The 27,278-nt window shown below is 41.5% G+C and overlaps 1 protein-coding gene across 1 annotated transcript in view; it reads right to left on the bottom strand.

Annotated features, from left to right (window-relative positions):
* The window catches only part of CUX2 (cut like homeobox 2), a 739,268-nt gene that overhangs the window by 552,734 nt on the left and 159,256 nt on the right, over window positions 1-27,278 (bottom strand). The window lies entirely within an intron of this gene.

Here is a 27,278-nt window from a genome sequence, read left to right as displayed (position 1 = left end):
TTTTGGCGGGCCTTTTGTGCTAGGCTGGGCATTGATTTGTCTTTTTCTTCTGCATTTCATCCTCAGACAAATGGCCAGACCGAGTGTACTAATCAGACCTTGGAGACTTATTTGAGATGCTTTGTGTCTGCTGATCAGGATGATTGGGTGGCCTTCTTGCCATTGGCCGAGTTTGCCCTTAATAATCGGGCTAGTTCTGCTACCTTGGTTTCGCCTTTCTTATGTAATTTTGGTTTTCATCCTCGTTTTTCTTCTGGGCAGGTTGAGCCTTCTGACTGTCCTGGTGTGGATTCTGTGGTGGACAGGTTGCAGCAGATTTGGGCTCATGTGGTGGACAAGTTGGTGTTGTCTCAAGAGGAGGCTCAACGTTTTGCTAATTGTCGTCGGTGTGTTGGTTCCCGGCTTCGGGTTGGGGATCTGGTCTGGTTGTCTTCCCGTCATGTTCCTATGAAGGTTTCGTCTCCTAGGTTTAAGCCTCGGTTTATTGGTCCTTATAGGATTTCTGAGATTATTAATCCAGTGTCTTTTCGACTGGCGCTTCCGGCCTCTTTTGCTATCCATAATGTCTTCCATAGATCTTTATTGCGGAAATATGTGGAGCCCGTTGTTCCCTCTGTTGATCCTCCGGCCCCTGTGTTGGTTGATGGGGAGTTGGAATATGTTGTTGAGAAGATTTTGGATTCCTGTTTTTCGAGGCGGAAGCTTCAGTACCTGGTCAAATGGAAGGGTTATGGCCAGGAGGATAATTCTTGGGTTTTTGCCTCTGATGTCCATGCTGCTGATTTGGTCCGTGCCTTTCATCTGGCTCATCCTGATCGTCCTGGGGATCCTGGTGAGGGTTCGGTGACCCCTCCTCAAAGGGAGGGTACTGTTGTGAATTCTGCTCTTGGGTTCCCTCCAGTGGTTGTAGGTGGGAATGCAGTTGTCTCTGACTCGCAGTCCTGGCCAGGTGTATCGGATGATTACAATTCTGACTGGGATATTTAGGTGTGCAGGATCCTTTAGCCCTTGCCAGTTGTCAATGTTCCTTGTGAAGTGTTGGATCTCTTTCTGGCTTCTCCTGCTTGTTGCCAAATTCAGCAAAGATAAGTGTTTTGTTTTTGTATCTGTGGCACACTGCTGTGTGCTTGTTTCAGTTATATTCCTGCTCTGTTTGTAGGATTCACTGGAGTTGCAGATTTACGCTCCTACATCTTTAGTTAGATGTAGGAGGTTTTTTGTATATTCTGCTGTGGATTTTTTGAAGGGTTTTAATACTGACCGCACAGAACTCTGTCCTATCCTGTCCTATCTAGCTAGAGTGGCCTCCTGTGCTAAATCCTGTTTTTCTGCCTGTGTATGTTTTTTTCCTCTCCGACTCACCGCCAATATTTGTGGGGGGCTGTCTATCCTTTGGGAATTTTCTCTGAGGCAAGATAGTATTCCAATTTCCATCTTTAGGGGTATTTAGTCCTCCGGCTGTGACGAGGTGTCTAGGTGTGTTAGGTACACTCCACGGCGACTTCTAGTTGCGGTGTTAAGTTCAGGATTGCGGTCAGTATAGTGGCCACTTTCTCCAGTGAAAGTTCTCATGCAGCTCCAAGGTCATCGGATCATAACAGCGGTCCTCATGTGAGCCAGTTTCTTTGTAGTGCTTGATGGTTTTTGCCACTGCACTTGGGGACACTTTCAAAGTTTTCCCAATTTTTCGGACTGACTGACCCTCATTTCTTAAAGCAATGATGGCCACTCATTTTTCTTTACTTAGCTGCTTTTTTCTTGCCATAATACAAATTCTAACAGTCTATTCAGTAGGACTATCAGCTGTGTATCCACCAAACTTCTGCACAACACAACTGATGGTCCCAACCCCATTTATAAGGCAAGAAATCCCATTTATTAATCCTGACAGGGCACACCTGTGAAGTGAAAACCATTCCTGGTGACTACCTCTTGAAGCTCATCAAGAGAATGCCAAGAGTGTGCAAAGCAGTCATCAAAGCAAAAGATGGCTACTTTGAAGAACCTAGAATATAAGACATAATTTCAGTTATTTCACACTTTTTTGTTAAGTATATAATTCCACATGTATTAATTCATAGTTTTGATACCTTCAGTGTGAATGTACATTTTTCATAGTCATGAAAATACAGAAAAATCTTTAAATGAGAAGGTGTGTCCAAACTTTTGGTCTGTACTGTATATGTGCACAATATTTTGGTGATGTTTTTCGGGTTTTTTTTTTTGTGGAGGGAAAAGCTATGGCCAGATGTTTTACTTCTTTTTTTTTTTTACTTTCAACAAATATGGCCGGGTTTGTTCTAGATATGACCGGGTTTAGATGATTGAATGACAAAATTGGGCCTGTCACATCCAAGAATTATAAACATGACTGGTTCTGTATGCAGCCATGTGCTCATCCACAGTGCAGATGGATGGAGGAGATGCCTACATATAAATGGTCCATATTACACCAGACTACGGAATGCTGAGATTATTTTCATGTGGACCATGTATGAAAAATTGCTGGTGTGCACAGGCATACCTGTTATTGAATCATTGTGCTTTGTGTTGAGCACATGGACAGTAAACTGACCAAAAATATGGCTATCTGGACGCGCCTTATGGCAATTATTCTACTAATTGGTGATAGTCTTTTCCCTTGGCCCTTTATTGTTTTTTCTTAAAAAGTGCATGTGTTTTTTTTTCATTTTTCACATTACAACTTCATATTTGTTTGCAATTCCATGAGTGGTTTTGCATTCACTTATTCAATGAATCACATGATTTGAAAAGCAAAAAACCCTAAAAGATGCAGCAATTGAATTAAAAAAAAAATTGCATTTTTTTTTAAACGCAGGTGTGCACAGGCATACCTGTTATTGAATCATTGTGCTTTGTGTTGAGCACATGGACAGTAAACTGACCAAAAATATGGCTATCTGGACGCGCCTTATGGCAATTATTCTACTAATTGGTGATAGTCTTTTCCCTTGGCCCTTTATTGTTTTTTCTTAAAAAGTGCATGTGTTTTTTTTTCATTTTTCACATTACAACTTCATATTTGTTTGCAATTCCATGAGTGGTTTTGCATTCACTTATTCAATGAATCACATGATTTGAAAAGCAAAAAACCCTAAAAGATGCAGCAATTGAATTAAAAAAAAAATTGCATTTTTTTTTAAACGCAATTATATATTTAATTGCGTTTAAAAAAAAATTCAATTTTTTTTTAATTCAATTGCTGCATCTTTTAGGGTTTAGGGTTTAGGTTTGACAACAGAAAAAACAAAGTGTGAGTGGAGGTTACCCTATTATGTTATTCAAGAGTTCTTTTCTATACCACTTTCTAAAAATCAATTTCGGAAAGGTAAGCGCCCTAAATGTAGGGAGAAGCCAACATGTCAGCCGCCATAATGTGTGCATGCAATAACACTATGGCGGCATCTAAAATATACCCCAAACAAACATATGCACTTATAGGCATGCTTTAGGTTGCTTATGCACCCCCCAGAGACCACTATAACTTAGGATAACATCCGTCTATGGAAAGAGGTTACCTTACCCCTAGAGGATTGTCTGCATAAAGCAGCATGCGTTCACAGACCTAATGCCTAAAATATCTCCTGTATTTATAGCACAGCGTGCGCGGGTTTAGCCATGCTGAGCCGCTGACAATTTGCCCTGTGCTGCTAAGTAATAATTTTGCTGAACCGACTGAAAAGAAAATAAAGCTGCCTCTTTATTGCTAACAAACTTGTAAAGTAAAAAGAAAAAAAAATCCATTTATGCGCTTACACATTACAGAGAGCCTTTAATTTGAATTAAGAAGAAATAGAGGATGTAAAATATTAAAACAGATAACTGCGTTCCCGCTGTTCATAGCCGTCTCCAGCAACGATAATGTTCCCACTTGGCGAGGAGGATTGGTTTAACTCCTTCACGCCGGGAAGGAAGAGCCGACGCGTTGAGGGTTAAGGCAAGGCGCCGCACGCTGACAATTCTGCATCTGTATTGTCAGTGCTGTATATCACTCTGAGCTATAGACCATATTAGCAAAAAGAACTGAATTATATTGCATTCATGATGCAATTAAACACTTCACTAGGAATCAATGTAAAACTGATGAGGCCTGAAAGTAGTGCATATGGCTCCGAACATTATAAAACATTACCTTCACTCAAATCCTTTTCAGTGGCAATTTAAATCTTCATACAGTTACTGCTGCCAATGGTAAACCATCTCCTGATTCATAACAATGCCGGCTAACAAATGACTTTTTTTTTCTTAACTTAAATGTATTCAACTACTAAATTACCCATGAAACCAGAATAGCTGACAAGAGTAATCGGAATTATTATTAGCTCGGCAAGTATTCTGCATTAGCCAATTTAAAAAGCACGGCTCACAGGCAGAGACCGGTTAGAAGAAGGCAGGGTGTTAAATGACTGCAATAGTTCTTCATTTTACTGCTGCTCGAGCTAAAGGTCGAGAGATAGAAATTACATATGACTGCAAACACAGGGGAAGGTATTTGTCTTTCCCTGCAAATCAGGTCAGCAGTAAGCATGAAAACATTTGGAATTCAATCTGATGGTGTGTCATATCAGAATGGATAGTATTTACTGCGCCCCGCTCTCTGCACAGAGCTGACCTTCCCTTTATTTATAGTTCCTGCTTTCTTTCATTTTCATCCATCTTCACCAGCCTTTAGGTTCTGTGGCCTAGTTGAAAAAGCAGCCATTCCGAAAAAAAGATAAGCCTGTATAGAAAATGTGAATTCATTTTGTGGCCTACAAGTGCAATGTATATTTTACACAACATGGTTAAAGAGGACCTGTCACTTGCTTCAAACAATTGAGTTAAATACCTTATAAAAATATCTGCGCTCGCCTGATTTTGCAGCTGTTTTCCATTACACGCTGCCTCACTTAATTGCAGAGATATTCACAATTGTTTATTGAGAGTAGAGTGTGAAATCTCTGGTTGCAATGCAACTGGGCGTTTCATCACAGTCTTCTCTAGGGATGTGCACTTTCACCCTCTATCCCAAATGCTGCCAATCACAGCTCAGCAGCATCAGAGTGTCATGAGGGTATCACATCCCCCTGGAAGACCTGGAGTCAGACAGTCATGTTGGGTAATGAATCGCAGGTCATCTTTAGAGATGGTGTGATTTGTATCCCATATTAAATGGATTTAGTTTCCTTTGGTGCTGAAGAGGTTAATGACCCTTTCTATGCTGATCAGAAACATGCAGCTCCATTTCAGCTGCTTCTGATCTGGTCATTACCTCCTCCTATATAAACTGGTCAGATCTTCTGGTCCCTGCCGGTGAAAGAATCATTTTTCTTTGCTGTGTGCTAAAGCTAAGTGGTTGGAGAAGACTCATAGTAGTGATCTGTGGTTTGCTGTAGTATGTGTGTGTTTATCTCCTGGTCCCTGGTCCCATTTAGTTTATTCACCCTTGTCCCTATTCTCCTCCCTATTGTTGGTTAGTGCTCTGGTATGATATAGGTTTTCTGTTATCCCTGTCTTGTTTACCTTACATTTCTGTCCAATGCCTTATGGGGTGAGGGAGGGGACAGATCAGGGCATAACAGGAGCATAGTAAGTTTGGAGACTTGGGCATCTCTACCTTCAACAGTACCCCCGGGACAAGGATAGTTAGGGTCCCAGTCAGGGGTGAATCTAGCCTCTCTGCTGCCTGAGGCGAACGGAAAAATGGGGCCCCCCACACACACACACAGTCCCTGCTGGGGGGGGCGGGAAGGAGGGAGGGAGGAGGGGGGGCGGGCACTTGACCCCGGAGTTTTATAGAAAAAAAATAACCTAGCAGTTACCGTATATACTCGAGTATAAGCCGACCCGAGTATAAGCCGACCCCCCTAATTTTGCCACAAAAAACTGGGAAAACTTAATGACTCGAGTATAAGCCTAGGGTGGAAAATGCAGCAGCTACCAGTAAATTTCAAAAGTAAAAATAGATACCAATAAAAGTAAAATTAATTGAATCATCAGTAGGTTAAGTGTTTTTGAATATCCATATTGAATCAGGAGCCTCATATAATGCTCCATAAAGTGTGATGGGCCCCATTAGATGCTCCATATTAAAATATGCCCCATATAATCCTGCATAAAGGGTAATAAGGGCCCCATAAGATGCTCCATAGAGATATTTGCCCTATATAGTGCTGCACAAGCGCTATGGCCCCATAAGATGCTCCGTACAGCCACTTGCCCTTTATAGTGCTGCACAAGTGTTATGGCCCCATAAGATGCTCCGCACAGCCACTTGCCCCTTATAGTGCTGCACAAGTGTTATTGCCTCATAAGATGCTCCGTACAGTCATTGCCCCTTATAGTGCTGCACAAACGTTATGGCCCCATAAGATGCTCCGTACAGCCACTTGCCCCTTATAGTGCTGCACAAGTGTTATGGCCTCATAAGATGCTCTATACAGGACTCATCCCACTGAACGCCCACTCTCCTTTTACTATTCAGACAACACAAGGTGAAGGTAAAACAGTGTGGAAATACTTTATTGAACCACAAAACAGGCACATAACACATAGAACAAACCCAGTAAAATACACAAGATGGTGCACATTACAGAGTCTCATTCTTCTCCTGGCTCGCCGAGATTAGAGCAGCTGCAACTTTGCGGCTTCCAGGGCTGACTACTCCCACCAGCAGCACCCCGCTTTTGGTGGGCACCCACCAAATGGAGTTAACTTTAATCTTAGGAAGTGACAGTCCGTTAATGTACGAGGCAAGGTGACCTGATTGTCACAACCTGGATTCTCCAAACGTCTTTGAGGGTTCAGTGATGGTCAATGAAGCAGCTAACTATTTCTTTAGTTGGAGCAATGATTCCATGGGTCCTGTAATGTAGAGTCTCTCTGAATCCCCCTCATATAGTTCTCAACTTTCTTTCAAGCTATCATCCACAGGTGAAGCGGGAGGTTGATGAGACTAGCTTGCAGTGTTTAAGCATTTATAGTTTATCCTTCAGTGTTTACAAGTCAACAAACTGCATGGCCTGGTATAATGTATAATCAACTTATCAGCCAAACATCATTGTTCAGTAGCACTGCGCCCCTGTCTTACAAAGATAACAGTACAATAAACTGTAGAAGTTGATATAAGAGGTAAATAACAATCATTCATCCATTTACAAATATCAATTCAACCTACAAGATGAGTCAATAATTCAGACAATAGTCTATGATTCTGGGCCTACAAATTTACGTCTGGAATGAGTAAGAAGAAATGCTGTGTCATCACACTTGTATAAATCAAGATAATTGGAGTCAAGAAGGTATGGGATAGTGAAAATAGGGGATGAAGCTGAGGGAGCCGAAGTGGAAGATATGTCTTTTTCTATGGATAGTTAGAAAGGATAGTGGATATAATGCTATGACAACCAAACTCAGGAGGAGCTGAAGTATTGGTCAAGATATACAGTGGTTTGCGAAAGTATTCAGTGGCTTTTTACGCAGTTTGTTACATTACAACCTGTATTTAAATATTTTGGTATTCTGGTAAAATACTAAGATAACACTGGCGCTCGCCCTGAAGGTCAGACCTCCTCAGCTGCTGGAATCAAACAGGGTAGTGCCCACCCATGTACACAAAGCTCAATAGGATAAAACTAGAAACCGCGCTTGAGGACTAAACTACAGCAGACTACCCGCACAGCGGTGGGTACAGCTAACACTTGAAAAAGACCGATAGCTGACGGCTTACCTATATATGGTGGAAGATGTGGCATGCGGTGTACTGCTGGAGAATAGTAGAACGTATGCTGGTACAAGCGGTCGATAGGGGATGCGGCACTGCCCGTGCCTGGTAGTGGGGCGCAGTGTGGTAACCAGGGGCGCTCCGGCCGGTAGCACGTCCCGGAAACCACGAGGAGTAAAAGAAAAAATGGCCGACTGGCTCCTCCTACTAGTGACATCACTCAGTATGGAGCGCTGAGGCGCTCAAAAACAAGGGGGAAAGAGACGGAGATAAACCAACGCGTTTCAAAGAGGCTGCGCTCTTCTTCATCAGGGTCTTTTTCAGGTGTTAGCTGTACCCACCGCTGTGCGGGTAGTCTGCTGTAGTTTAGTTCCATGATCTTTTCATTACCATTCCACTAGTGGGAGTAGTATTGTTATTTTTCGGGACATTCATCTTTGGGGTTATTACATTGTATTTGTCCTGTACTGTTTCTTTGCCTGTCCTCAAGCGCGGTTTCTATTTTTATCCTATTGAATTTTGGTATTCTGGTTTGAGTGTGATGCATAAGCACTAAATAGTCTAAGTTGGTGAAGTGAGAAAAATACTGGCATGAATTAAATTTATGAGATTAAATAACTAAAACTTGGTATGTTCATATGTATTTTGCTATGAAGCCTCTAAAAAATTTTGGTGCAAGCAATTACCTTCATAAGTCATATGCTTAGTGAAAGAAAGTCCAACTGTGTGCAATCTAAGCGTCACATGGTGTGTCAGTATATACACACCTTTTTTGAAAGGCCACAGAGGCTGCAACACGATTAATCAAGAGCCACCACTAACCAAACACCATGAAAACCAAAGAGATCTCCAAACAAGTCAGAACAAAGTTATTGAGAAGTACAATTTGGGGTTGGATTATAAAAAATATCCCAATCGCTGATGTTCCCAAAGAGCACCATAAAATCCATTATCATAAAATGGAAAGAATATGGTACCATAAGAACAATGCTAAGAGAGGGCCGTCCACAAAAACTCTCAGCCAAGCAAAGAGGGCATTAATCACTGAGACAGCACAGATACCAAAGGTAACAATGAAAGAGCTACAGAGTTCCCAAGCAGAGACTAGAATATCTGTACATACTACCACAATAATCCGTACATTCCATAGAGCTGGCCTTTATGAAAGACTGGGCAGAAAAAGCCTTTACTTACACACAAACTGTAATGCTCATTTTGAGTTTGCTAAAACACATGTGGGAGACTCCCTAAATGTATGAAGGAAACTGCTGTGGTCAGATGAGACCAAAATTTAACTTTTTGGCCACCAAGGTAAATGCTATGCCTGGTGCCAAACCAGCAATGCTCAGCACCCCAAAAACACCATCCCCACAATGAAACATGGTGATGGCAGCATCATGCTGCGGGGATGTTTTTCGGCAGTAGGGACAGGGAACATTATCTAAGTCAAGGGAAAGAAGAATGGTGCAAAATACTGGGATATTCTTGAGCAAAACCTGTTTCAGTTTGTCAGTGATATGAGACTGGGACGGAGGTTCACCTTCCAACAAGAAAATTACCCGAAGCATATTGATAAAACAACACTTGAGTGGTTTAAGGGGAAAGGTGTAAATGTTTTGTAATGGCCTAGACAAAGCCCAGACCTAAATCTAATTGAGAATCTGTGGTCAGACTTGGAGATTGCTGTTCACCAGAGGAAACCATCTTGAGAAATGGGCTAAAATCCTAGTAGCAAGATGTGGAAAGAGCATAGAGACTGTTATTGCCGCAAAAGAAGGCGCTACAAAGTATTTACTTTAGGGGGGTGAATAGTTAGACACACTGAAGTTCACAGTTATTTTGTCCTGTTTGTAGTTTGCTTCACAATAAAAATAAAACCAAATGTTCACAGCTGTAGTCATATTCTTTACATGAACTGATGCAATCCCTCAAAAAATAAAGTGAAATTCCAGGCTGTAAGGTAGCAAAACACGAACAATGCCACGGTGTGAATACTTTTGCAAGCAACTGTATTTGTGAGCATTTTCCCTAATAATATTAGTTCTATGTTTGAGCTGTTTTGGTTTGAACAGTTGGCAAGTCTCAACCATCTGTATAAATGGATTGCTTTATAGTAAGTGTTGATGTCAGGCATACCAATGCCTCCTTGTGATTTCGGTTGGGTGAGGAGTTCATGTGGTAGTCTTGTTTTTTTATACTTCTAAATATATTGAGAGATAAGCCGTTTGATTAAGAGGAAGAAAGAGAAGAGGAGATTATGGGTAACATGTTTAAGGTTTTTAATATCTTAGGAAGAATGTAGCATTTTATTACATTTTTCGTGCAATCCAGGATAAGAAAGGTACCGTATTTTTCTGACTACAAGACGCACTTTTTCCCCCCCAAAAAAAGGGGGGAAAATGGGGGGTGCGTCTAATAGTCGCAATGCAGGCTTACCGTGGCGGTAGAGGTCCGGTGGCAGAGGTGCAGCGGCAGAGGTGCGGCGGCAGAGGTGTGGCGGCAGAGGAGGCGCAGTAAGCTGGGTCCCTTTCTCCGGTAAGGTGATGCAGCAGCCCGGTATGCAGCAGAGCCGGGTGAATCCTGTTGTTATCGGTGGTGGCGGCCATTTTCCTGAGGCCGCGCGTGCGCAGATGGAGCGCTCTGCTTCCCGGGGCTTCAGGAAAATGGCCACCGCGATCTCCATCTGCGCACACGCGGCCTCCCGCGGCCATTTTCCTGAAGCCCCGGGAAGCAGAGCGCTTCATCTGCACACGCGCGGCCTCAGGAAGATGGCCGCGCCCACGCGATAACAACAGGATTCACCCGGCTCTGCTGCATACCGGGCTGCTGCATCACCATACCGGGGAAAGGGACCCCGCTTACTGCGCCTCCTCTGCCGCTGCACCTTTGCCACCGCACCTCTGCTGCTGCACCTCTGCCACCGCACCTCTGCCACCACGGTAAGCCTGCATTGCCTGCACGGTAAGCCTGGGACCCCTCTCACGCCATACCTCTCACTGCACCTCCTAATCCCAGCACCTCCTGATCCCAGCACCTCCTGATCCCAGCACCTCCTGATCCCAGCACCTCCTCATCCCAGCTCCTCCTGATCCCAGCACCTCCTGATCCCAGCACCTCCTGATCCCAGCACCTACTGATCCCAGCACCTCCTCATCCCAGCACCTCCTCATCCCAGCATCACCCCACCTTTGCCGACACACACCTTGACTCCTGTGACCCTGCTCTGCCACCGCCAGCCCTCAGGTAAGATACTGTAAATTCGGACAATAAGACGGACCCCCATCTTATAAAAAATCTTTTTTTCTGCAATTTTCACCCCAAATTTGGGGTGCGTCTTATGGTCCGGTGCCTCTTATAGTCCGAAAAATACGGTAGTTCATAGGTTTTACAAATGGATTTATTAGTTTTCTTTAAAGGGGGAAAGTTATTCTGACAAAGTAGCTTTGTGTATTTGGAGATTTTAACTCCCAAGTATTTAATGTAGTTTAGGGTTCCAATTAAAAGGTGTAGCGTCTTTTAGATGATTGATGTCATCTATTACTGCAGAGACGTTAAGAATTTCAATTTTTTCTAGATTAATTTTAAAATATATCAGGAATATTTCTAAGGTATTTAAATAATTTTTCTCTGTACCAGTGACAGATCTTCTTTATATCGGATATAACGGCTCTCCTGGCATGCCTATTTTAGTAAATACCGCTTCTTTGTATCTATCTATATAATCGTCTAAGGGGTACTTCCGTCTGTTTGTCTGTCTGTCTTTCTGTCTGTAACGGAAATCCCGCATAGCTGATTGGTCGCGACCAATCATCAACAGGCTTAGTCCGGCCGCAAATTGGCCCCTCCCTAGTCTCAAGTCAATGCCTCCTCCCTACTCCCCTCCAGTCATCCATCGCCGGGAAAGAATTGCTAGGAGGAGGAGGCGCTGTGGAGGAACTGTGGTTTTTTTTAACCAAACCTTGGTAAAAAAAAATGCTATAAAAAGCTATCAAAACTTCATGTCAGTAAAACCACCACCTTGCAAGGCTAAAAACAAGTCCTCTCACAGATCTATTAAGGAAAAAGGTACATTTTACCACAGAATGAATGCCAAAAAACAGTGTTGGAATTGCATGGTTTTTTTTACGATTTTATCCAAGTTGGATTTTTTTTCCTCATTTTTTTGAGTTCATTGTATGGTAAAGTGAATGGTGTCAATCAAAACTATATCTTGTCGAGCAAAATAACCAGCCCTCATATGGCTTTGTCAATGAAAAAATAAAAAAGATATGGCTCATGACAAAAGGCGAGGGAAAAGTACAAATGTAAAAATGAAAATTGACTGCCGAGGCAAAGGGATAAGGTCAAACCTTCTGAAAAACTCAGAAACTATATTAGTAACAATAACATAATGTGAGCATTATCCAGATAAGTCTCTTCATGAGCAAGAAAATGTAACTATTCATGCCTGCCAGCTGTTGTCAGAATACAGAGCCATTTATGGTCCTTCATTGTCAGAATGGGGAGAGATGTGCTGCAGTGATGGGCTAATGGTCATCATGACGACTCATCTCATGCTATCAACAGAACTCAGAAACATGTTTTACCTGATGGTTGATAGTGGCCAAAAAGACTATTCATCAGCTCCTTCTTGTTAGTGATCTCTGACGAGTACCCATAACACAACCATAAGAAATATTATTAAATTTTAGAAATATAACCCAGAACAAAGCTTCCCCCAGTATAAATGTTATCCCTATTGCCTCAATACTGGTCACTCGCCAATGACATTTTATTCTGTTAAAAATGTCATAAAAGATTTCGCTATCCAAGTGAAAGACAGTGTCCTTTATTAATGGTAAGGAAGATCCATGACCCAAGAAAATAAGGCATGCTCCTTTAGCAATGTGGAATACTACATCATCTTTTCTCTTCTTATTTTCTGTTTTATTATAAAAGCAGCACAATGTTTATACTAGTGGGTATAACATTTGCCAGAACAATTACAGTATGACAAATGACACATCACAGTAATCCATCAATTTAGCCAAGACAGGAATCCTTTACACAGGACAGCCATTAATTCCAGGCTCCAATCTCTGGGGCCCCATGCGTTAGTATCCATGACAACATGGTAGACGCTTTGTAAGAAGGCCATCGCTATATAAAAGATGGGTGCGTTAATTCACGTGTATAGCACATTTATGTCACCTCTGACATTTGCATATGATTCTTGTACAAAACAAATAAGAGTCCTGCTTTACTAAGCACCGGTTGATCGTGATAATGAAACATATTTCACAGGATCTACCAATCACCCGACCTATGTACTCATGAGTATAGTAAAGTAAAAATTCTGTCAAACGGAAATCAAAGCAACATCACAGATTATTTTATGTCCACCTATTCCTTATATAGCGCCAACACATTCCACTGTGATGTACATTAATTATCACTATTCACTTTAGTTCTTGACTCCAATGGGGCTAAAAATCACCTTTACTCTATCTTCGGCCTTCTTCACATATCCATGTTTCCATTAGGTGTGGCATCCTTCTTTTTCACAGATACCACATGTACCCATTATAACCTATGGTGCTACACACATGGCTGTATTTTTACTTGGATCATGTGTCCATGCAAAACAAATGGAGACATGCTGTTTTTTTCAGGCTGCATGGATGACAAGGGCCAATACAAGTCTAAGGGTCCATAAAAAGCACGTACAGTACACGGATGGCATCCGATTGCTGTATATACAGTTGTGCTCAAAAGTTTACATGCCCTGGCATAATTTTTGCTTTCTCTGCCTTTTTTCAGAGAATATGAATGATAACACCAAAATGTTTTCTCCACTCATGGTTAGTGGTTGAGTGAAGCCATTTATTGTCAAACTACTGTGTTTTCTCTTTTTAAATGATAATGGCAACACAAAACATCCAAATGACCATGATCAAAAGTTTACATACCCCATTTTTAAGTCTTTTGTGGTAGTTGAGGATGAGGTTCTTTATTTTCTCAGATGATAAAGCTGCCCACTCTTCTTGGCAAAAAGCCTCCAGTTCCTGTAAATTCCTGGGCTGTCTAGCATGAACTGCGTGCTTGAGATCTCCCCAGAGTGGTCAATGATATTGAGGTCAGGAGACTGAGATGGCCACTCCAGAACCTTCACTTTGTTCTGCTGTAGCCAATGTCAGGTCGACTTGGCCTTGTGTTTTGGATCGCTGTCATGTTGGAATGTCCACTTACGTCCCATGCACAGCTTCCAGGCTGATGTGTGCAAATTTGCCTCCAGTATTTGCTGATAACATACTGCATTCATCTTTCCTTCAACTTTGTCCAAGTTTCCTGTGCCTTTGTAGCTCACACAGTGACACACCTCTGTGCTTTACAGTAGGAATGGTGTTCCTTTCATCATAGGCCTTGTTGACCTCTCTCCAAATTTAATGTTTATGGTTGTGGCCAAAAAGTTAAATTTTGGTCTCATCACTCCAAATTACCTTGTTCCAGAAGTTTTGAGGCATTTGCGCAGTAATGGCTTTCTTCTGGTGACTCGACCATGCAGCCCATTTTTATTCAAGTGCCTCCTTAGTGTGCATCTTGAAACAGCCACACCGCTAGGTTTGAGAGAGTCCAGTATTTCAGATAATATTATTTGTGGGTTTTTCTTTGCATCCTGAACAATTTTCCTGGCAGTTGTGGACGACTTTTTTGTTGGTCTACCTGACCGTGTTTTTTTTTTTACAGAGCCTCTGATTTTCCGTTTGTTAATCGCAGATTGAATGCTGCTGACTGACATTATCAATTCCTTGGATATCTTTTTGTATCTCTTACCTGTTTTATACAGGTGAGGATGCTACCTTTAATAGCCATTCAAACTCATGTTATCAGGCCAAAAACACCAAGGTATGTGAACTTTTGATCAGGGTAATTTGGATGTTTTGGGTTGTCATTATGATTTAAAAAGAGAAAACCCAGTAGTTTGACAATAAATGGCTTCACCCAGCAAAAATTCTACCGGGTTATGTAAACTTTTGAGCACAACTGTATTTAACATTGCAAAATACAGGAGAAGCTTTGTAATTTAATTCTTTCTTTAACCATACCAGAAAAACACTGATAACACAATGATGGTAAACATTAATGACACCGGAACATGTGAAGGAGGACTTAGCCACACACTAAGGTCAATTTAATAGGAAGCCAATTCTTTTCTCAGCATATTTTTGGAATGTGCATGGAGAAGGGAATATCTCTAGGAAACCTAGGCAAATACAGGAGAATATGCAAACTACATGGAGATGTTGCCCTTGGTCGGATTTGCATCCAGTGCTGCAAGGCAACAGTGCAAACCATAGAGACACAAAAGTAAATAAAGTCTATGATGGCGCCCATAGATTCATGGTCTTTTGTAACTGATGAGATCTAAAAAGACTAAAACAGATAAAGGCTACGATCATACTATCAGTATTTGGTGAGTATTGAAAGCCAAAACCAGGTGAGGAACAATCAGAGAAAAAGTGTTATAGACACATGTCACCACTTCTGCATTTTTGACCCACTCTTGGTTTTGGCTTACAAATGCTGAAGTGAAATACGGACCAAATAGTAATAGTGTGACCATAAAAGATATATCATAGTGTGACCTCAATAAAAGATATATCATAATATAAGGCAAGGTCAACCTACAGGTATTAAACCTCTTGTTTAAGGTTTTATGATTCATGTAATGGCATGTAAATCGTAAGCTTAACCTCTACTGTGGGTAAAATCCTGGAGGGTTTTCTAAGAGATGCTATTCTAGAGTATTTGAAGAAGAATAACCTCATGACCCAACATCAACATGGGTTTTATGAGGGACCGTTTCTGTCAAACTAATTTGATAAGCTTCTATGAAGAGGTAAGTTCTGGACTGGACCAAGGAAACGCAGTGGACATGGTGTATATGGACTTTTCAAAAGCTTTTGATACAGTGCCACACAAAAGGTTGATACATAAAATGAGAACAATGGGAAGCTGGCTGAGGGATAGAAAAAAAGGGTGGTTATTAATGGAGCACACTCGGAATGGGTTGTGGTTAGCAGTATGGTACCGCAGGGGTCGGTGTTGGCTCGCTTCTTTTTAACATATTTATTAATGTCCTTGTAGGGGGCATACAGAGTAGAATTTCAATATTTGCAGATGACACTAAACTGTGCAGGGTAAGCAATACAGAGGAGGACAATTTAATATTACAGAAAGATTTATGTAAACTAAAAGCTTGGGCTGATAAATGGCAAATGAGCTTTAATGGGGATAAATGTAAGGTCATGCATTTGGGCAGAAGAAATAAGATTTATAATTATGTGCTTAATTGTAAAACTCTGGGCAAAACTATCACTGAAAAAGACCTGGGAGGATGGGTGGACAACAAACTCACATTTAGTAGCCAGTGTCAGGCAGCTGCTGCAAAGGCAAATAAAATAATGGGATGCATTAAAAGAGGCATAGATGCTCATGAGGAGAACATAATTTTACCTGTATACAAGTCACTAGTTCGACCACACTTAGAATACTGTGCACAGTTCTGGTCTCCGGTGTATAAGAAAGACATAGCTGAACTAGAGCGGGTGCAGAGAAGAGCGACCAAGGTTATTAGAGGACTGGGGGGTCTGTAATACCAAGATAGGTTATTACACTTGGGGCTATTAAGTTTGGAAAAACGAAGGCTAAGGGGTGATCTTATTACAATGTATTAATACATGAGAGAACAATGCAAAGACCTTTCTGATGATCTTTTTACTCGTAGACCTGAGATGGGGACAAGGGGGCGTCCTCTACATCTGGAGGAAAGAAGGTTTAATCATAATCACAGATACGGATTCTTTACTGTAAGAGCAGTGAGACTATGGAACTCTCAGCCGTATGATCTAATGAGTGATTAACTTCTAAAATTTAAGAAGGGACTGGATGGCTTTCTTGAAATGTATAACGTTACAGGTTATACATATTAGATTCCTTGATAGGGCGTTGATCCAGGGAACTAGTCTGTTTGCCATATGTGGAGTTGGGAAGGAATTTTTTTCCCCAATGTGGAGCTTACTCTTTGCCACATGGGTTTTTTTGCCTTCCTCTGGATCAACATGTTAGGGCATGTTAGGTTAGGCTATGGGATGAACTAAATGGACTTAAAGTCTTCCTTCAACCTTAAATACTATGTTACTATGTGATGACCATCTGTTCACAAAAAGCAATGATCTCAGGAGTGTCTGGAGACCTTTTGTGGTGATTTTTTTTATCATTCATTTTCTTCCTAAATGCAGGTTATTCAACTTTCTAAATAGTCTTCATTGCAAATGTTTTAACATATTTCTGCTACGTCTGTAAGTCCTTTATCTAGCTGAGTGATCTGCAATAAAAATATACTGTAAATCGGGCAGAGTTCCTGCTCCACACAGCTCTATCTGTTCTTTCTTCCCTTCTCTCAGTGTTAGGTGAGTTTCATACATCTGTGTTTTGCTGTCCGAGTATAGACCACAATGCATGGACTGGCCACAGGTCTCCTGACCCAAATGCAACATCCCCATATGAATGAGGCCGTTGAGTCTGAGTAAAAAGACCTACAGGAGGTACATGGATCTTTATTAGTGTTGAGCGATACCGTCCGATATTTGAAAGTATCGGTATCGGATGGTATCGGCCGATATCCGAAAAATATCGGATATCGCTGATACCGATATCCGATACCAATACAAGTCAATGGGACACAAATATCGGAAGGTATCCGTAATGGTTCCCAGGGTCTGAAGGAGAGGAAACTCTCCTTCAGGCCCTGGGATCCATATTAAAGTGTAAAATAAAGAATAAAAAAAAAAATATTGATATACTTACCCTCGGACAGGCCCTGGTTGTAACCGCTGCAATCGCCATGCTTTTCTTCCTAAGAATGAGCGCTTTAATGACCTTCGATGACGTCGCGGCTTGTGATTGGTCGCTGAGCGGTCATGTGACCGCTCACGCGACCAATCACAAGCCGCGACGTCATTGAAGGTCCTTAACGCGCTCATTCTTAGGAATGAGCGTGTTAACAAACTTCGATGACGTCGCGGCTTGTGATTGGTCGCGTGAGCGGTCACATGACCGCTCAGCGACCAATCACAAGCCGCGACGTCATCGAAGGTCATTAAAGCGCTCATTCTTAGGAAGAAAAGCATGGCGATTGCAGCGGTGACAACCAGGGCCCGTCCGAGAGTAAGTATATCAATATTTTTTTTGTTTTTGATTCTTTATTTTACACATTAATCTAAATCCCGATACCGATTCCCGATATCACAAAAATATCGGAACTCGGTATCGGAATTCCGATACCGCAAATATCGTCCGATACCCGATACTTGCGGTATCGGAATGCTCAACACTAATCTTTATCCATAATCAGACATCGAAGCACAGCTGTATGAAACTGTCTTTAGAGATAGCAGGAGTGAAGGAAAGGAGGATGTACACAAATTGGAATGGACTAAAAACGTATCTACATTGTTATGGAGAGCAGAGAACACTATAGACAAGAAGGTTAGATCATGGGGAGGAAATGAGTGCAGTTCTAAAGCTATGCAGATACATGTGTAAGAGTGATGGAACGTTCAGCTGCATTCCTACCCCTGAGGGCAACAATCATGCTATGTGTACAGTCATGCAGTTTTACATGTAATGTGAACTGTAATGTGCGTCTATTACATAATATAAGTGTAATGTACAGCATTTAAGGATGTAAAGTGGTAATGGATACTGTGAGTAATGCATGGTAAGCACAGGGTTAGACCTGGGATAGTATACTACTGTTCATATAGTTAAGTGGCTTAGCAACTGCAAAGGACATAAAATAAGGACAGTAAGTTTAGGCTGTAGGATAGGATATACAGTACAGACCAAAAGTTTGGACACACCTTCTCAATGGTAGGAAGGGACATTAGACCAGTGGAAATCTGTGCTTTGGTCTGATGAGTCCAAATTTGGGATCTTTGGTTCCAACCACCGTGTCTTTGTGCGATGCAGAAAAGTTGAACGGATGGACTCTACATGTCTGGTTCCCACCGTGAAGCATGGAGGAGGAGGTGTTATGGTGTGGGGGTGCTTTGCTGGTGACACTGTTGGGGATTTATTCAAAATTGAAGGCATACTGAACCAGCATGGCTACCACAGCATCTTGCACAGCACCTCTTGAAGCTCATCAAGAGAATGACAAGAGTGTGCAAAGCAGTCATCAAAGCAAAAGATGGCTACTTTGAAGAACCTAGAATATAAGACATAATTTCAGTTGTTTCACACTTTTTTGTTAAGTATATAATTCATAGTAACATAACATAGTAACGTAACATAGTTAGTAAGGCCGAAAAAAGACATTTGTCCATCCAGTTCAGCCTATATTCCATCATAATAAATACCCAGATCTACGTCCTTCTACAGAACCTAATAATTGTATGATACAATATTGTTCTGCTCCAGGAAGACATCCAGGCCTCTCTTGAACCCCTCGACTGAGTTCGCCATCACCACCTCCTCAGGCAAGCAATTCCAGATTCTCACTGCCCTAACAGTAAAGAATCCTCTTCTATGTTGGTGGAAAAACCTTCTCTCCTCCAGACGCAAAGAATGCCCCCTTGTGCCCGTCACCTTCCTTGGTATAAACAGATCCTCAGCGAGATATTTGTATTGTCCCCTTATATACTTATACATGGTTATTAGATCGCCCCTCAGTCGTCTTTTTTCTAGACTAAATAATCCTAATTTCGCTAATCTATCTGGGTATTGTAGTTCTCCCATCCCCTTTATTAATTTTGTTGCCCTCCTTTGTACTCTCTCTAGTTCCATTATATCCTTCCTGAGCACCGGTGCCCAAAACTGGACACAGTACTCCATGTGCGGTCTAACTAGGGATTTGTACAGAGGCAGTATAATGCTCTCATCATGTGTATCCAGACCTCTTTTAATGCACCCCATGATCCTGTTTGCCTTGGCAGCTGCTGCCTGGCACTGGCTGCTCCAGGTAAGTTTATCATTAACTAGGATCCCCAAGTCCTTCTCCCTGTCAGATTTACCCAGTGGTTTCCCGTTCAGTGTGTAATGGTGATATTGATTCCCTCTTCCCATGTGTATAACCTTACATTTATCATTGTTAAACCTCATCTGCCACCTTTCAGCCCAAGTTTCCAACTTATCCAGATCCATCTGTAGCAGAATACTATCTTCTCTTGTATTAACTGCTTTACATAGTTTTGTATCATCTGCAAATATCGATATTTTACTGTGTAAACCTTTTACCAGATCATTAATGAATATGTTGAAGAGAACAGGTCCCAATACTGACCCCTGCGGTACCCCACTGGTCACAGCGACCCAGTTAGAGACTATACCGTTTATAACCACCCTCTGCTTTCTATCACTAAGCCAGTTACTAACCCATTTACACACATGTTCCCCCAGACCAAGCATTCTCATTTTGTGTACCAACCTCTTGTGCGGCACGGTATCAAACGCTTTGGAAAAATCGAGATATACCACGTCCAATGACTCACCGTGGTCCAGCCTATAGCTTACCTCTTCATAAAAACTGATTAGATTGGTTTGACAGGAGCGATTTCTCATAAACCCATGCTGATATGGAGTTAAACAGTTATTCTCATTGAGATAATCCAGAATAACATCCCTCAGAAACCCTTCAAATATTTTACCAACAATAGAGGTTAGACTTACTGGCCTATAATTTCCAGGTTCACTTTTAGAGCCCTTTTTGAATATTGGCACCACATTTGCTATGCGCCAGTCCTGCGGAACAGACCCTGTCGCTATAGAGTCACTAAAAATAAGAAATAATGGTTTATCTATTACATTACTTAGTTCTCTTAGTACTCGTGGGTGTATGCCATCCGGACCCGGAGATTTATCTATTTTAATCTTATTTAGCCGGTTTCGCACCTCTTCTTGGGTTAGATTGGTGACCCTTAATATAGGGTTTTCATTGTTTCTTGGGATTTCACCTAGCATTTCATTTTCCACCGTGAATACTGTGGAGAAGAAGGTGTTTAATATGTTAGCTTTTTCCTCGTCATCTACAACCATTCTTTCCTCACTATTTTTTAAGGGGCCTACATTTTCAGTTTTTATTCTTTTACTATTGATATAGTTGAAGAACAGTTTGGGATTAGTTTTACTCTCCTTAGCAATGTGCTTCTCTGTTTCCTTTTTGGCAGCTTTAATTAGTTTTTTAGATAAAGTATTTTTCTCCCTATAGTTTTTTAGAGCTTCAATGGTGCCATCCTGCTTTAGTAGTGCAAATGCTTTCTTTTTACTGTTAATTGCCTGTCTTACTTCTTTGTTTAGCCACATTGGGTTTTTCCTATTTCTAGTCCTTTTATTCCCACAAGGTATAAACCGCTTACACTGCCTATTTAGGATGTTCTTAAACATTTCCCATTTATTATCTGTATTCTTATTTCTGAGGATATTGTCCCAGTCTACCAGATTAAGGGCATCTCTAAGCTGTTCAAACTTTGCCTTCCTAAAGTTCAATGTTTTTGTGACTCCCTGACAAGTCCCCCTAGTGAAAGACAGGTGAAACTGCACAATATTGTGGTCGCTATTTCCTAAATGCCCGACCACCTGCAGATTTGTTATTCTGTCAGGTCTATTAGATAGTATTAGGTCTAAAAGTGCTGCTCCTCTGGTTGGATTCTGCACCAATTGTGAAAGATAATTTTTCTTGGTTATTAGCAGAAACCTGTTGCCTTTATGGGTTTCACAGGTTTCTGTTTCCCAGTTAATATCCGGGTAGTTAAAGTCCCCCATAACCAGGACCTCATTATGGGTTGCAGCTTCATCTATCTGCTTTAGAAGTAGACTTTCCATGCTTTCTGTTATATTTGGGGGTTTGTAACAGACCCCAATGAGAATTTTGTTACCATTTTTCCCTCCATGAATTTCAACCCATATGGACTCGACATCCTCATTCCCTTCGCTAATATCCTCCCTTAAAGTGGACTTTAGACAAGACTTTACATAGAGACAAACCCCTCCTCCTCTCCGATTTTTACGATCCTTTCTAAACAGACTGTAACCCTGTAAGTTGACTGCCCAGTCATAGCTTTCATCTAACCATGTCTCGGTTATTCCCACTATGTCAAAGTTACCTGTAGATATTTCTGCTTCTAGTTCTTCCATCTTGTTTGTCAGGCTTCTGGCGTTTGCGAGCATGCAGTTTAGAGGATTTTGTTTTGTTCCAATCTCCTCACTGTGGATTGTTTTAGAAATGTTCTTACCTCCCTTCAGAGTATGTTTTCCTGGGTCGTCTTTGTTCGAGTCTAATGTTTTTCTTCCCGTCCCCTTTTCTTCTAGTTTAACGCCCTCCTGATGAGTGTAGCGAGTCTTCTGGCGAATGTGTGTTTCCCAGGTTTGTTGAGGTGTAGTCCGTCTCTGGCGAGGAGTCCATCATACCAGTAATTCACACCGTGGTCCAGGAATCCGAATCCTTGTTGTCTGCACCATCGTCTTAGCCAGTTGTTTGCATCAAGGATCCTGTTCCATCTCCTGGTGCCATGCCCGTCTACTGGAAGGATAGAAGAAAAAACTACCTGTGCATCCAGTTCCTTTACTTTCTTCCCCAACTCTTCAAAGTCCTTGCAGATTGTCGGTAGGTCCTTCCTTGCCGTGTCATTGGTGCCAACATGTATCAGAAGAAATGGGTGGACGTCCTTGGAGCTGAAGAGCTTTGGTATCCTATCGGTCACATCCTTGATCATCGCACCTGGAAGGCAGCATACTTCTCTTGCAGTTATGTCCGGTCTGCAGATGGCTGCTTCTGTGCCTCTCAGTAGTGAGTCTCCCACCACCACCACTCTTCGTTGCTTCTTGGCTGTACTTTTTGCTGACACTTGTTGCTGTGTGCCCTTTTCTTTTTTGCTTGCTGGTATTGCTTCATTCTTAGGTGTGCCATCTTCATCCTCTACAAAGATTTGATATCGGTTCTTCAGTTGTGTGGTTGGTGATTTCTCCATGGTCTTCTTGCTTCTTTTGGTCACATGCTTCCACTCATCTGCTTTTGGAGGTTCTCTGACACTTTTTTCACCTTCTGTGACCAGTAGAGATGCTTCTGTTCTGTCTAGAAAGTCTTCATTCCTTCATTCCACATGTGTTAATTCATAGTTTTGATGCCTTCAAGTGTGAATGTACAATTTTCATAGTCATGAAAATACAGAAAAATCTTTAAATGAGGTGTGTCCAAACTTTTGGTCTGTACTGTAGTTAATAGATAGAACTAGCACAGTGGATGGGAATTAGATTTAGTGAAGAGTGGACACTTCCTGATAGCTGATCAGATAGAGAAGTACCATGACAAGGTCAAGTTCCGGTGTGGTGGGCTGCTAAAGTCAGCATGTACCAGCTGTTCAAAGCAGTGGGAGGCCCTACTGGAATCCCGAGCAGATACCTCTGTCGCATCCGGAGCCCAAGGTCAGTCATAGGGGCTGCCAGGCACATCGTGTCCCCTGGTATACAGTGGAAGATGGACAGTGACCCGTGTAGCCATAAGGTTGTGGATCCCGGGTGCACTGCTGAAGTGGACAGGAGGAAGTGCTGTGCCTTAGCCCACGTGTTACAACCTGATGAACTTGAACTGACCGGTAAGCGTTTGCTTATTGCAAAGAACTTTGTGTCACCTGAATTGTGTGTGGCAGATCCTGTGGACAGAGGCCTGGAGACAATGGAGACCTGCGGCCTACAAGTAAGGGGGATGCACCCCATACCTGACAGCACACTGGCTGGGACTGGGACACTGTTTTCCTGTAGACTGCCAGAGCCTAACCGGCAGCAGCTCGGCCATGACTACCACTCTTGGCAACTCTACACATCCTGGATACGCATACTATAGAATTCACATCCAGCCTTTATAACTGTGAATGAAACTCCCACAAAGAGAAAAATCAGGAATTTGAAACAGGCTGCAGACTACATATCAAAGTGTCAGAAAATGAAAAAATGAATGAAGATTGCAGAATGTAACTTAGTGCAATGTTATTAACCAAGGAAAAAACATGTAAAAATCATTTTTTTCATGTCAAAGGTGTCCATAGGTGTCATCTTGGCACAGTAGCAATAAAAAAACAAGTGGACAATGGACTAACAGCTGCTGCATGAAAAAAATGAGCAGTAACTAGCAAATACCCTTGAGTAAGAATTGAGTTTCCTTTGGGAAATTCACCACAACATCATAGAACGACTTACAGTATCTACTTGTTGATTCACAGAATTTTTTTTATCAAGTAGATATAGTGCAATCAAGAAGCTAGGGGCTGCAGACTTCAGTACCGTGGACTTCACAGTATTCATCTCATATTATAAAAATAAACAATGCCAAAATCAAAAGCTTTTAATGGATGAAATCATCAATGTAACAATACAAGCACATCTCTCTTTGATAAATCAATCTGGCTCAGATCCAAGGTTCCAGGCAGACAGACTGAGATACCTCACCTGTTTTATTAAGCCATTACCAGATTCATTTTATTCCCATTTATTATGTTCAATACCCGGCCTGAAGACTTTTTTTATATTTATTAATTGGATAGAAGCTAGACAGACAAAATGAAATGGCTGGACAGTCTTAAATAAAGCTATATAGAAAGTCAAGGCTAAATCAAGAATGTTGTGTGCAGTTTTCAAAACTACAGTTAGGGCCAGAAATATTTGGACAGTGACACAATTTTCGCGAGTTGGGCTCTGCATGCCACCACATTGGATTTGAAATGAAACCTCTACAACAGAATTCAAGTGCAGATTGTAACGTTTAGTTTGAAGGGTTGAACAAAAATATCTAATAGAAAATGTAGGAATTGTACACATTTCTTTACAAACACTCCACATTTTAGGAGGTCAAAAGTAATTGGACAAATAAACATAACCCAAACAAAATATTTTTATTTTCAATATTTTGTTGCAAATCCTTTGGAGGCAATCACTGCCTTAAGTCTGGAACCCATGGACATCACCAAACGCTGGGTTTCCTCCATCTTAATGCTTTGTCAGGCCTTTACAGCCGCAGCCTTCAGGTCTTGCTTGTTTGTGGGTCTTTCCGTCTTAAGTCTGGATTTGAGCAAGTGAAATGCATGCTCAATTGGGTTTAGATCTAGAGATTGACTTGGCCATTGCAGAATGTTACACTTTTTGGCACTCATGAACTCCTGGGTAGCTTTGGCTGTATGCTTGGGGTCATTGTCCATCTGTACTATGAAGCGCCGTCCAATCAACTTTGCAGCATTTGGCTGAATCTGGGCTGAAAGTATATCCCGGTACACTTCAGAATTCATCCGGCTACTCTTGTCTGCTCTTATGTCATCAATAAACACAAGTGACCCAGTGCCATTGAAAGCCATGCATGCCCATGCCATCACGTTGCCTCCACCATGTTTTACAGAGGATGTGGTGTGCCTTGGATCATGTGCCGTTCCCTTTCTTCTCCAAACTTTTTTCTTCCCATCATTCTGGTACAGGTTGATCTTTGTCTCATCTGTCCATAGAATACTTTTCCAGAACTGAGCTGGCTTCTTGAGGTGTTTTTCTGCAAATTTAACTCTGGCCTGTCTATTTTTGTTATTGATAAATGGTTTGCATCTAGATGTGAACCCTTTGTATTTACTGTCATGGAGTTTTCTCTTTACTGTTGACTTAGAGACAGATACACCTACTTCACTGAGAGTGTTCTGGACTTCAGTTGATGTTGTGAACGGGTTCTTCTTCACCAAATTAAGTATGCGGCGATCATCCACCACTGTTGTCATCCGTGGACGCCCAGGCCTTTTTGAGTTCCCAAGCTCACCAGTCAATTCCTTTTTTCTCAGAATGTACCCAACTGTTGATTTTGCTACTCCAAGCATGTCTGCTATCTCTCTGATGGATTTTTTCTTTTTTTTCAGCCTCAGGATGTTCTGCTTCACCTCAATTGAGAGTTCCTTTGACCGCATGTTGTCTGCTCACAGCAACAGCTTCCAAATGCAAAACCACACACCTGGAATCCACCCCTGACCTTTTAACTACTTCATTGATTACAGGTTAACGAGGGAGACGCCTTCAGAGTTAATTGCAGCCCTTAGAGTCCATTGTCCAATTACTTTTGGTCCCTTGAAAAAGAGGACGCTATGCATTACAGAGCTATGATTCCTAAACCCTTTCTCCGATTTGGATGTGGAAACTATCATATTGCAGCTGGGAGTGTGCACTTTCAGCCCATATTATATATATAATTGTATTTCTGAACATGTTTTTGCAAACAGCTAAAATAACAAAACTTGTGTCACTGTCCAAATATTTCTGGCCCTAACTGTATATGGCGGTGTCCTCAGGCAGCGGTATTTTAACAAAGTGATGAGATGCTACACTTTAGCACTTTCGTTTTAAAAAATCCTGTTAGCCCAATTTAGCATGTACCCAAGATATTTCAAAAGAAAGTTAAATTCACATTGATTATATACCGTATATATGCAGTCATGGCCAACAGTGTTGGCACCTTTGAAATTGTTCCAGAAAATGAAATATTTCTCCCAGAAAATGATTGCAATTACACATGTTTTGTTAGACACATTTTTATCTACTTTGTATACATTGACTTTCAAGCCTTGCAATGCTCCTCTGGGAAATATGCAAATTGTCTCTTCATAGAGAAAGAGGAAACAGGAACACATGGGCTACTTGCACAGTGAACAAGTCTGTATGATCATGTTCACACACCACCAAGAAACCTGAAGACACAAAAGAGAATAGTAAAACCAAAAACACTCAGTTTGAAAAAATGTTGCAGTAATCCGCAAGTGCTAGTAAAAGATGTAAAAAACAGGGTATTTGGTTGATACGTTTTTTGCAAAAAATGTATACTAAGCTGCTCTACCAATCTTCACGGTATACCCTTATCAGAGCAGTCCTAACTAATGTATGCAATCCCTATCTGATGTATTTAAAAACCTGATCATCTGTATATAACCTGTGTGAACAGGGTTCAGAGAGGAAAAAATCCATGTGTGCATACAGGGTAGAACAGCTTTTGTGCAGATAGCCCAAGAGGAGTGGGCTATCTGCACAAAAGCTGTTCTACCCTGTATACCGTGAAGATTGGTAGAGCAGCTTAGTATACATTTTTTGCAAAAAACGTATCAACCAAATACCCTGTTTTTTACATCTTTTACTAGCACTTGCGGATTACTGCAACATTTTTTCAAACTGAGTGTTTTTGGTTTTACTATTCTCTTTTGTGTCTTCAGGTTTCTTGGTGGTGTGTGAACATGATCATACAGACTTGTTCACTGTGCAAGTAGCCCATGTGTTCCTGTTTCCATAATTGTTCTCTTGTGTCTACAAGACTGGGGAGTTCCACCACTCCTCTTGGGCTATCTGCACAAAAGCTGTTCTACCCTGTATGCACACATGGATTTTTTCCTCTCTGAACCCTGTTCACACAGGTTATATACAGATGATCAGGTTTTTAAATACATCAGATAGGGATTGCATACATTAGTTAGGACTGCTCTGATAAGGGTATACCGTGAAGATTGGTAGA

The sequence above is a fragment of the Ranitomeya imitator genome, chromosome 1, assembly GCF_032444005.1.
Source record: "Ranitomeya imitator isolate aRanImi1 chromosome 1, aRanImi1.pri, whole genome shotgun sequence".
Classification (NCBI taxonomy): domain Eukaryota; kingdom Metazoa; phylum Chordata; class Amphibia; order Anura; family Dendrobatidae; genus Ranitomeya; species Ranitomeya imitator.
The sequence above is the reverse complement of the archived record's forward strand: the minus strand, read 5'-3'. Positions and strand labels throughout refer to the sequence as shown.